Here is an 11,915-nt window from a genome sequence, read left to right as displayed (position 1 = left end):
CCAACATCTGTTGTTGCCTCAGTTGTTAATGTTAGCCATTCTGACAGGTGTGAGGTGGTATCTCACTGTGGTTTTGATTTGTATTTCCCTGATGATGAGTAATGTCGAGCATTTTTCATGTGTCGGTTGACCATCTGGATGTGTTCTTTGGAGAAGTGTCTATTCATGTATTTTGCCCATTTCTTCACTGGATTATTTGTTTTTTGGGGTGTTGAGTTTGATAAGTTCTTTATAGGTATTGGATATCTTTATCTGATATGTCGTTTGCAAATATCTTCTCCCATTCTGTTGGTTGCCTTTTAGTTTTGCTGATTGTTTCCTTCACTGTGCAGAAGCTTTTTATTTTGATGAGGTCCCAGTAGTTCATTTTTGCTTTTGTTTCCCTTGCCTCCAGAGACGTGTTGAGTAAGAAGTTGCTGCAGCCAAGGTCAAAGAGGTTTTTGCCTGCTTTCTCCTCAAGAATTTTGATGGCTTCCTGTCTTATATTTAGGTCTTTCATCCATTTTGAGTTTATTTTTGTGTCTGGTGTAAGAAAGTGGTCCAAGTTCACTTTCCTGCATGTTGCTGTCCAGTTTTCCCAGCACCACTTGCTGAAGAGACTGTCTTTTTTTCCATTGGATATTCTTTCCTGCTTCGTCAAAGATTAGTTGGCCATACGTTTGTGGGTCCATTTCTGGGTTCTCTATTCTGTTCCATTGATCTGAGTGTCTGTTTTTGTGCCACAATTTCCATTATTTCTTAACAAAACCTGCAGATCAAAACTAAAAATGGAACTAACAAATACAATTTGCAAGTTAAAGTTGAACAATAACTTCTTTGTTCTTTATCCCTTCTCTGAAAGTGTTAAAGTCTCTTGGTTTTACTGGGTGAGGAGCCACAAGTCCAGTATACCAGTATAGTATTTTCAAAATAGTATCCCTGCTCTACCAGCTCTGCAGTGGATACTTGATTACAAGCTATTCTTATTATTTTATATAACTATACCTATTCAAATGAAGCCAATAAGTAATGCTTAACTTTATGCATAAATATTAGAGTTGCTCAATAGTATACTAGAGCCCCATACCATTCATTCATTCATTCAACAAATACATTTTAAGCCCACTATATTCTAGGATGTTCTAAAGAAATTCTATAACTTTTTTTTAGAGTTTAAGCAAAATAGGCAAGATTGCTTTTAATAGTGACATTTTCTACAAAGCATCTCCAAGTTCTTTAATAACTAAGTTGGATATGGCCCCAAATGGACCAAGAATATACCAAATGTATCCATTAACAAATAGTATAATTTTTCAATGTAGTGTCCCGGTTCAATGAGATTAAACTACTACCTCTGTCACCCAGTTAGTATTAGCTAAGTATGGAGCGAAAGATCAAGTTGTTGCTGAGAGAAGCAGCACGAATCTTTCTGCTTGACCAAACCCGGCCCATTGAGACCAGCACATTCTTGGATCTGTTGGGTTTTTTTTTCCTTTTTGCCCAACCCTGGCCACAAGGTCTGACATCAGCCATGGCAGTGATAAGTTATACTGATTCTAAGAAAGAGATCCTTTTAGTTCACTGATTTGTGGAATGGAAAGCCACTGGTAGGATCGAACTGGTGTCTGTTACCAAGGAGAAAAGGCATTATCCCAAGTAGCACAGTCCTGACTACGTTTTTGACCCTCTGTTTTCTATTTTCATGTAAATTATGATATGATTAGACTTTACATGGTGAGGCCATTGAGAAAGCAAGTGATTGGAAACATCTTGGTTATACTATTTATCATGTGTAGGTCATATTACCAATAGCTAGTTAATAAGATAGTATGTAAGGCTTGTATAAACTATGTAACTTAATTTTAACCAGTTCTCAGTAATGATAAAAATATAACCAGTTTTTCAGAGACATATGACTTTTTTGTACGTGTGAGGGAGATTTTAAGTGTTTTGCTATATGTGAAATGGCAATTTTTCATGTGCAAAATCAGCTTTTAAGAAGATAGCAGTAGATATGTCAAGATGAAACTGAAGATGCTTGCCCATGCAGGAAAATGTCATACGTAGCTAGATTGACTTGTGAATGCAAAAGCTTCTTACAGCTTTTTTAATTCTCTGAAACCTGTGTTTTCCTTGTGCGCTAAGAGCACTCACATAGGTGGCTCACCTATAATAAGGACTATTTCCTTGGAAAATGATCTCAAGTTACCTATGCTTCTGAGACTATTGGGTCCAATGCCTGTGAGATTCTTTGGAACCAAGATGGCTACGACATTTTCTAATTTTTGAGCTGAGTTCTATGCAGCATCTATGTTCCTAAAAATCTATTTTAAACTATATATTTGTACACCTCATCATTTTCAGTGTAATAAAGGATCTTATTATCTAGAGGACCTCTCAAACAAGTGTCCAGAGTGAAAATCATTTTGCACTCTGACTAATCACAACACAATTTAGCTGTTTTTTTTTTCTTAAAAACAGGACATACCCACCTTACAGTTAACATAGATTCAGGTATTTGAAAATGCTGGATTTTTATTTGTTAATGTATAAAGTGCACAGATCTTAATGATACATTTTGATAGGTTTGACAAATGGTTGTACCTATGTGACCAACATCCTAATAAATATGGAGAACATTTCCACAATTTGTGAGATTGCTTTATGTACCTTTGGACTGAGCCCCCTTCCTCTGATCCTCCCCAGACCAACTGTTGTTCTGATCTCTGTTACCATAGTTCAGTCTATTCTTGAGCCTTCTACAAATAGAATAAATGTCCTCTTGCATCTAGATTCTTTTACTCAGCAAAATGTTTTTGAAATTTGAGATTCATGTTGATATGGGTATCAGTAGCTCTTTTTTTTTTAATATTACTGTGCAGCTTTCCATTTTACGATTATATCACAATTTGACCATTCTTTCATTGATAGACATTTTAGTTTCCAGTTTTGGGCTATTATGAATAAAACTGCTATGAATGTTCTTGTAAAAGTCTTCGTGTAGACATGTTTTCACTTTTCCTGGGTAAGTGCCTTGGAGCAGGTAATTTGAGTCATAGAGTAGGGATATGTATAACTTATAAAGAAACAAAAAAGTGATTGTCTGAAATGGTTGCTGCATTTTTTCTCTCCCACCAGAAATAGGAGAGTTCCAATTTGTTTCCTATCTGTCCCAATATTTATATTGTAAGTTTTTAAACTTTAGCAATTTGAGTCGTATGTGGTAGTATCTTGTGGTTCTAATTTGAATTTCCCTGATGATTAATGCTGTCGAGCACTTTTCATGTGCTTCTTTTTTAAAATATATTTTCAAGTTTTGCCTATTTAAAAAATTGGGTTGTCTTTATTATTAATTTATAATAGTAGTTTATATAGTCTGGATACCAGTCCTTTATCAGGTGTAACAAATATTTCTCAGTTTCTGGATTGTTTATTCATTATCGTAATGTGTTTTTGATGAACAAAAGTTTTTAATTTTGATGAAGTCAGCTTGATTATTTTTCATTTATGATTAACACTTTTTATCAAACTTGTCTAAAAAATCTTTGCCTATCCCAAGGTCATAAAGATAGTCTCTGAGATTTTCTTTTAGCAGCTTTATAGTTTTAAGTTTTATGGTAAATTTCTAAATTTTTGTATGGTGTAAGAAGTTCAGACTGTTCTTTTTCTTTTTTTTTTTAATGTTTTTATTTTTGAGACAGAGCAAGACAGAGTGTGAGCAGGGGAGGGACAGAGGGAGAGGGAGACACAGAATCTGAAGCAGGCTCCAGACTCTGAGCTGTCAGCACAGAGCTGGACGCAGGGCTCGAACTCACAAACTGTGAGATCATGACCTGAGCTGAAGTTGGACACTTGACTGAGCCACCCAAGTGCCCCAGACTGCTCTTTTTCATATGGATACACATGTTTTTGTTGACACCATATGTTGAAAAGACATTTTTTCCCCATTCACTTGCATTGACACCTTTGTCAACTATCAATTTTCCATCTAGCATGGAAATTTTGAGGTCTATTTTATTCCTCTGATCTATTTGAATATCTATACACTAATATTAAACCATCTTAGTTACTGTGGCTTATACTAAACCTTGAAATCAGATAGTATAAGTACTTTAATTTTGCTATATGAATCTTATAACCTGAAACCTTGCAAAATCATCTATTCTATTTGTTTCTTTATAGATTTCTTAGGATTTTCTATGTACAAAATGAAGCCATCTACAAATAAAGACAAATATTTTCTAACATTTATGTGTGTGTGTGTGTTTTTGTTTTTGTTTTTGTTTGTTTGTTTGTTTGTTTGTTTTTGCTTCATTGCACTGGCCAAGATTTCCAGTTTAAACTTAAATAGAAGAGCCATTCTTAGCAGAAATTGTTTCTAATCTTAGGAGAAATAGGTTAGTCTTTCACCGCTAAGTATATTGTTAGCTGTGTTTTATATAGACGCTCTGGTAAGTAATAAGATATATTATTATTATATAATCTGCTACCAAATCCTCTCATAGAGCTTTTAAAATCGTTGTAATCTCCTGAGTGATAGGGATGCTAAGAGCTTCTTGTGTTCTATATTTTGTCTTTGACCCCAGTTCCTAATGCTGAGTTCCTAAATCCCTTGGAATTTCCTGGGTGATAGTCTTTTGTTCTAAAGAAGTGATGCTTGGTGGGATAATTATCCAGATAACTTTAGGATGGGGTCTGTTTACCAGAAAGACCAACCCATGATTAGTAGCTCGGAAGTTTTAAGCCTCCTCTCCCATCCTCCAAGGAAAGGACAGTGGTTAGGGATTCAATTAATACTCCATCGTGCCTATATGATGAAGCCTCTGCAAAAATCTCTAGAATACAATGTTTGGAGGCTCTCTGGATTAGTGAGCACATCCATGTGCTGAGAGGATGGTATATCTTAACTCCACAGGGAAAGAAGCTCCTTAAACTGAGGACACTTCTAGACCTCACCTTGTGTACCTCATCATCTGGCTGTTCATCTGTATCCTTTATCATATCCTTTATTATATGAACTGGTAAATGTAAATGTTTCTCTGAGTTCTGTGAGCCATTCCAGAAAATTATTGATTGTGAGGAGAGGGTCATGGGAACTTCTAACTTATAGCTGCTCAGTTACAGATACAGGAGGTCCAGAGTTGCATCTGGCATCTGAACTTGGTAAAATCTGTGAGTCTGAACCCTTAACTTGTGTGATTTAACACTAAGTCCAGGTAGATAGTGTCAGAATTGAATTGTAGGACACCTGGCTGGTAGCAGATCATTGGTGGTGTGGGGAAAAAACCTACACAATTGGTGTTAAAAGTGTTGGTGAGAGCAAAGGGAAGAAAACCATAGTTTACTTTTATGATTTTTATCAGATTTAAGATGTTCCCTTTCTATTCCCAGTTTTCCCAATTTATGGGTTTGAATTTTGTCATACTTTATGCTTTAAATGAGATACTGTTATAATAAATTGCACTGAATGACTAATCTTGCATTAACAGGAAAGAGCCTATTATTGGTCATGATGCATTATACTTTTTATATATTACTAGATTTAATTTACTAATATTTTATTAAGAGTTTTTACATTTATATTCTTTTCTTGAAATGTTCTTGTCAGGTTTTGGTATCAGGCTTATCCTGGTCTCATATAACACTTTAGGAAGTTTCTTCCTCCTTTATTTTCTGAGTTTGCATAGAACTGTTATTAGTTCTTCCTTAAATGTTTGAGAGAAATCACTAATGAAATTATCTAAGCCTTGAGGTTTCTTGATGGAAAAGTTTAAATGTTCCCATAAAGTTAAATATCTTTAGCAGTTATAGGAATGTCCAGATTTTTAAATTATTTCTACTGTCACTTTTCATAATTTGTGTTTTTAATGGACTTTTCCCATTTCATCTAAGTTGGAAAATTTATTGACATAAAGTTTTTTATGATATTCCCTTATCCTCTTAAGGTCTATAAGGTCTATAGTGATGTCTTTATTCCATTCTGATATTGGTAACTTGTAGCTTTTCTTTCTTCCCTTTTTTTTTTTTTTTATCTTGATCAGTCTTGACAGAGTTAATCACTTAAAAAAATCTTTTTAAAGATCTAGGTTTTGGCTTTTCAATTTTATCTATTTCCTATTTATCATTTCATTGTTTTCCATTCTTTTATGTTTTCTTTAATTAATTTAAGTTTAATTAGCTCATCTTTTTCCATCTTCTTTATATGGAAGTTTAGGTCATTATTTTAAAATTTGTTTCTTCTTTTTTAACATAAACACTCAAGGCTAGAAATTGCCCTCCAAACACAATTTTAGCTACATCCCACAAATTTTGACTTCATTAGCATTTTGTTTGAGGTATTTTCTAATTTAAATTTAAATTGTTGCTTTGACTTATGGATTATTTAGAAGTAGGTTTAATTACCAATATCTATTGGTAACTGATTTCTAACTTAATTCTGTTGTAGTCAAAGAAGTACTGTGTATAATTAAGTTCTCTGAAAAAATTTTGAAATTTGATTTATGCCCTATCATATGGCCCATCTAGATGTTTATTCCATGCACATTTGAAGAAAGAGTATTTTATGCAGTTGTTGGTTGTGTTTTATAAAAATCAAGTGTATCAAGTTGGTTTTTAGTATTGTTAAATCTTCACTATCCTTATTGATTTTTCTCTGTTTGATACATTAATATCATGACTGAAAGGAAAATATATATTCTGTCTCTGCCTATGGATTTGTCTCTTTTCCCCTTCAGTCATGTCAGTTTTTGCTTCATGTATCTTGAAGCTCTGTTATTAGGTGCTTATGCATTTATGGTTATCATATGTTGTTAATGAATTGAACTTTTTAACAATATGGAATATCCCTCTTTATCTCTAGTAATATTCCTTATCTTGAAGTCTACTTTGTCTGATGTTAACATAATCAATAAGAGAATAAGAGACTTTAAAATGCTTAATGTTTATTTTTCTTATCTGCCAACCTCCTATTCCTCCTGCTGTCCTTTGCTGGGCAGTGTTAGCATGCTGGTGGAGTACAGATGGGGTCACTATAGTTTTCTTAAAATTGGGCTGTGTGGAGATCAGTGCAGGGAGACAGCGCAAGTAGTTTGTTGGTCTCAGGCTATATAAATAGGATGACTTGGCTTTCTCTACTTTTGGAAATATTTTTGATTTGTGCTACCATTAAGCTACTAGAGGCATTATTTTGCCTGAGAGATCAAAACTGAAAAGTATCTTCAGGTGGTGTCAGCTTGCTAAGAATTGTAGAGTTTCTTTTCTTTAATTGTCTTCATTTTCAATATTTTTAGATAATAAAAGAATTCTATGGCATTTTTATTTGAAAAGTTTGAGATTCATGCACTGAAAGTTCCAGTCTGGGAGCCAAGAGAATGGTATTTTTGCTTGTTTAAAATTCCAAACATATGACTTAAGGCAAGTCGTTTAAAAGTTATCCCAAGAAAACGCAAAGATAGTGATGTTTATCCTAACCTACCACTTACGGAATTTTATAATTGGATATGACCTTAGAGATTATCTGCTTCTACCTGGTAATTTTATGTGTACAGAGACTGAGGTTTTGAGAAGCTCAATGATTTGCCTAAAGACATTCAGTGTGTTCATAGCAGACTGGAATTTTACATATATATATGTAAAATTTACTGTCAAATTGGTTTTCATACAACACCCAGTGCTCATCCCAACAGGTGCCCTCCTCAATGCCCATCACCCACTTTTCCCTCTCCTCCACCCCCATCAACCCTCAGTTTGTTCTCAGTATTTAAGAGTCTCTTATGGTTTGCCTCCTTCCCTCTCTGTAACTTTTTCCCCCCTCCCCTCCCCCATGGTCTTCTGTTAAGTTTCTCAGGATCCGCATATGAGTGAAAACATATGGTATCTGTCTTTCTCTGCCTGACTTATTTCACTTAGCATAATACTCTCCAGTTCCATCCACATTGCTACAAATGGCCAGATTTCATTCTTTCTCATTGCCAAGTAGTATTCCATTGTATATATAAATCACAGCTTCTTTATCCATTTGTCAGTTGATGGACATTTAGGCTCTTTCCATAATTTGGCTATTGTTGAAAGTGCTGCTATAAATATTGGGGTACAAGTGCCTCTATGCATCAGTACTCCTGTATCCCTTGGGTAAATAAATTCCTAGCAGGGCTAATGCTGGGTCATAGGGTAGATTCTATTTTTAATTTTTTGAGGAACCTCCACACTGTTTTCCAGAACAGCTGCACCAGTTTGCATTCCCACCAACAGTGCAAGAGGGTTCCCGTTTCTCCACATCCTCTCCAGCATTTAGTCTCCTGATTTGCTCATTTTAGCCACTCTGACCAGTGTGAGATGGTATCTCAGTGTGGTTTTGATTTGTATTTCCCTGACGAGGAGTGACATTGAGCATCTTTTCGTGTGCCTGTTGGCCATCTGTATGTCTTCTTTAGAAAGGTGTCTATTTATGTCTTCTGCCCATTTCTTCACAGGATTATTTGTTCTTAGGGTATGGAGTTTGGTGAGTTCTTTATAGATTTGGATACTAGCCCTTTGTCCGATATGTCATTTGCAAATATCTTTTCCCATTCCGTCGGTTGCCTTTTAGTTTTGTTGATTGTTTCCTTTGCAGTGCAGAAGCTTTTTATCTTCATGAGGTCCCAATAGTTCATTTTTGCTTTTAATTCCCTTGCCTTTGGAGATATGTCGAGTAAGAAATTGCTGCAGCTGAGGTCAGAGAGGTTTTTTTCTTGCTTTCTCCTCTAGGGTTTTGATCGAACCCTGGGTTCTTGTTACTAATCTAATGTGATTTGTTTTTTAACTCAAATATGATGAATTTAGAGAGCATTTAGAAAGATTTCAAGATTCCAAAATAATGAGTCTATACAAACCATGACTAATATAATGTGTTATGTGATATAAAACATTAAAAAATGCTGTTACATGAATTTCAAAAAGCAGTATTTATTTTTATAGCTGAGTTTAAACTCAAATATCTTAGAAGAGCCCCATAATTTCTTGTCAAGTATCAAATAATCTGATTTAAAGAAGATATTATTTTCTTCTTTATTATCGACATAAAATATCAATTTATATAGCTTTCAAAGATTAAAAATGTTTCATTTGATCCTCACAAACAGCACTGTAAAAGTAATTGCTAATTATTATTGAATGTTTACTATGAACCAGGAACTCTTCTAAGTGCTTTCTACCTATTAACTGCACCCTCAAAACAACCCTAGTTAACTATTATTGTCCTCATTTTATAGATGAGGAAACCCAGGCACAGAGAAGTAACTTGTTCTGCCTTGAGGCTGAGTGAGGACTGGCTCTAGAAAGGATGCCTTTAGCTACTTTGCCACAGAGCTTATGTGGGCAGGACAAAGGTACAGATTGTTCTTTATCTTTTTCCCATGGCTTTTTGTTTTGTTGTATTCTTCCAACACTGCTATTTACACAGAACACTTTACCTAAGTACCCCTTCCAAAGCCATATGATGCATTATACAATTTGGCACTGGCCATGTCTAGGGCATTAGGGAGAATGTTTCTCAAGGTATTAAAAAAATTATGATAATTTTTCTTATAACTAAAATGAAATAAAATCTTTAGTTTTTTTACTTTTCTATAGTTGAGGCTTCAAATTACAGCAGTTAAACCCTTAGACAATATATCTTGTTTTATACTTCAACTTTTATTACAAATAGGTCTTTCCTCTGTTACACTGTTCAATTTGCAAACTTTATTTCAGGAAAAAATTGTAATTTCATATAATTATTTTTCTATATTATACAAAAAGAAGAAAATCAAGAGAATGACAAGACAAGTCACAGACAGGGAGAAAATATTTGCAAAAGACACATTTGATAAAGAACTGTTACCCCAAATGTACAAAGAACTCTTAAGACTGAACATTGAGAAAACAAACAACCCATTAAAAAATGGGCCATAGACCTTAAATGACACCTCAAAGAAGATATACAGATAGGAAATAAGCATATGAAAAGATGTTCCATGTCACTTGTCATCAGGGAAATGCAAATTAAGGCAGCAAAGAGATACCAGTACACATCTATCAGAATGGCCAAAATTTGAAACACTGACAATCCCCATTGCTAAGGAGGATATGGAGAAGCAGGAACTCTCCTTCGTTGCTGGTAGGGATACAAAATGGTGTAGACACTTTGGAAGACAATTTGGCAGTTTCTTATAAATATAAACATACTCTTCCCATATGATCTACCAGTCACATTCATTGGTATTTACCCAAAGGAGATGAAAACATGTCCACACAGAAACCTGCACATGGATGTTTATAGCACCATTCATTAATTGCTAAAACTTGAAAGTAACCAAGATGTCCTTCAGTGAGTGAATGGATAAATAAACTGTGGTACATCCAGACAGTGGAATATTATTTAGTGTGAAAAAGAAATGAGCTATTAATCCATGAAAAAACATGAAGGAAGTTTAAATGTATATTGCTAAGTGAAAGTAGACAATCTGAAAAGGCTACATACTGTATGGTTCCAACTTACGGCATTCTGGAAAAGACAAAACTGAGACAGTAAAAAGATCAATGGTTCCTAGGGGCAGGGATGAATAGGTGAAGCACAGAGCACTTTTAGGGCAGTGAAAATATTCTATACTGTAATGATAGATACATGTCTTTATTCATTTGCCCAAACACATAGAATGTACAGAAACAAGAGTGAACCCTGGTGTAAACTATGGACTTGAGTGATTATGTCATGTCAGTATAGGTTCACCAGTGGTAACAAATGTACCATTTTGGGGATGTTGATAATGGGGCATGCTGTGCATGTGTAAGGTCAGGGAGTATATGGGAAATCTCTGTACCTGCCTCTCAATTTTGCTGTGAATCTAAATTGATATAGACAAAGTATTTAAAAGAGAAGATAGAAGAACAGAAATGAATGGAACTAAGTGACCCATAGGAATAATAGAGATGGAGAGAATGAATTTAGGAGGATGAGACTGAGTGAAAGACACAGATTTATAGGTGGAGATGATGAGTTCAGTTTTATATTTTATGATGTTTATTTGTGGAGCACTTACCGTGAACCAGGTACTGTGTGAATATTTTGTAAATTAATCCTCAGAACCACCTAATGAAGTAGATACTCCCTATACATGTGGGAATAGAAGCTTAGAGAGGAGTTAGCAACTGAAGTTTCATTACAAGCAATAGACAGAGCTGGGACCCAAATCCCAACGGATCTGGCTGTCTAGGGGATGTGCCCCCAATCACCCTGCTATATTCTTCTGAGATGCTTGTGGAACTGCCGTGTAGAGATGTGCACCTAGACAGTTTTAAATAAAAGTCTGAGATCCAAGATTAGCCATGAATGCATAGGTGACTAGAATGGGAGTGGCCACTTAGGTGGAGATTAACTGAAAAGAAGACAAAGGATGACTTGCCCCTTTGCACGGGTTTAGGTGAGAAATAACTTCATGACAGCGAAGGCAGGGAAATGCTGGTCATGTCATTGGTGCACTGGCCTAGGGACATGCTTGTCATCTGTTATGGGTGAGTTTATTGCAGTCAGGTCTACAGTCGGGATTGATTAGATTGATGAGATTCACAATTTAGGACTTTTAGGAAAATCAGTATTAGGCAAATTATCAGCATCAATCATCAGTTAGGATTTATGACAGGAAGTAATAATAATCAGAATACCCTTAACAAACAACCCCATTGAAGGAAGCCAACTTTGAAAAAGACTTCTCTTACGTTCTAATCAGGTATTTATGACAACTGTCACAGCAGAAGAAATGGCTTTATTTAGGGTGATTTCATCATACCCAGTAAACTTGGACTGTACCTACACAGCTATTCGTCTCCAATCAGATGGCCCACTTTAAAACAAGTATAACAGATGGGATTGTTTTTCTTTTCTATTTACGGTTGTCCATACTTTGCAGAATGAACCTTTA

Source organism: Panthera onca, chromosome F1 (assembly GCF_046562875.1).
Source record: "Panthera onca isolate mPanOnc1 chromosome F1, mPanOnc1 haplotype 2, whole genome shotgun sequence".
Lineage (NCBI taxonomy): Eukaryota > Metazoa > Chordata > Mammalia > Carnivora > Felidae > Panthera > Panthera onca.
Note: the sequence above shows the minus strand (reverse complement) of the source record.